We start from the raw sequence: 1,692 nt of genomic DNA, 5'->3' as shown, positions 1-1,692 counted from the left end.
ATTGTGACAAATTGAGTGAATTAACTGATGATCTACACAGCTTCCGGTCTCTTAAATCTTTGACAATAACTGGATGTCGAAGTCTGAAATCAATTTCAAATAAAAGTGGACAAGAAGGCCCCCTTTCTCTTGTAGAGTTGAAAATTCATGATTGCTTAGAGCTGAGCAGCCTACCAAGTGAAATGATCGAGTCCTTCAAGTGTATGAAGTATCTACGCGTGACTAAATGTTTAAAGCTTGTTTCTTGTGCGATAGATCTGGTGGAATTGCCTTGTATCTCAACGTTACAGATATATGGTTGTCCTGAATTGAGGAGTTTGCCCAAGGGAATTGGCCATCTTAGCAGCTTAAGAGAATTGTGGATTGGCGGATTCTCAGATTCACTTGATTACAATTCATTCCAAGCTACTCTCGATGGCATACAACAGTTAAAACATATCCAAAAATTATGTTTATATGGTTTGCCACGTTGGGACTCATTGCCATATTTACTTCAGCATCTCACTTCGCTCCGATATTTAATATTAAAAAGATTTGGAATTGAAGCATTGCCAGAGTGGTTTGGGGGTTTGTCATCCCTGGAAGAATTACATCTGTATGAGTTAGAAAAGTTTAGGCATATGCCCTCTAAGGAAGCAATGCAACGCCTCACCAACCTAAAAATTTTATATATCTCAGATTGCCCATGGTTGGAGAAGTGTAGGGAAGAAAAAGGCCTTGATTCTGAATGGTCAAAGATTTCACATATTCAAATCAAATTTGAAGTATGCTTAAGTTATTGGATTTGGTCTATATAGTTGGTAAGTATTTTAGCTCAACCACTGCAGGTTTTCATTATTTCTTTTTCTTATATATTTTAATAATTTACTGTATGTTGTAAATATAAATTAAATATGCCTAAACAATGTCAATAATTGGTAAATTGTCTTGTGTATTTTCACCCAACAAATCGCAATACATCAATCGCTCTTTCTATTTGTAAGTACTTGTTATTACAGTTATTTTCATTTGGTAAATTGAAAATCAAATCGAGGAACCCCATGGATTTGTTAGTAGTTTATATTTTCACTATGCTCTAATTATTATTAAAATTTAAATTTGACAAGGTTCTCTATTAGCTGGTCAATATTTATGCTTAACCTATCATCTATTTTAAAGTACATTTTGCCCCTATTTAATGCCCATTAAAAAGAGTTTTTTATTTTTATTATTTTTTTTTTTTGGGAAAAGTAAATTTTGGAATAGTGATTTTTAGATAATATTTAGTTAAAAAGTAAAGAAAAATTTTGTATTTACATGTGAAATATTTTATTGTGAGAATTTGTGTTTGAAAATAAGTTTTGGCAAGAAAAAAAGGAGTCCTTAAATAATGGTAGACAAATAAGGGCTATTATTTTCCAGATTTCATTTTTTTTTTTTTTGGGAAAAGTAAATTTTGGAATAGTGATTTTTAGATAATATTTAGTTAAAAAGTAAAGAAAAATTTTGTATTTACATGTGAAATATTTTATTGTGAGAATTTGTGTTTGAAAATAAGTTTTGGCAAGAAAAAAAGGAGTCCTTAAATAATGGTAGACAAATAAGGGCTATTATTTTCCAGATTTCATTAAGATATCTATATGCAAAATTAATTAATTTTTCCTTTCATTGTAGTCAATGGGACGTGAATATTGATTACTCAATTGTTCGAGG

Source organism: Olea europaea, chromosome 5, assembly GCF_002742605.1.
Source record: "Olea europaea var. sylvestris chromosome 5, O_europaea_v1, whole genome shotgun sequence".
Classification (NCBI taxonomy): Eukaryota; Viridiplantae; Streptophyta; class Magnoliopsida; order Lamiales; family Oleaceae; genus Olea; species Olea europaea.
This window is presented reverse-complemented; position numbering follows the sequence as displayed.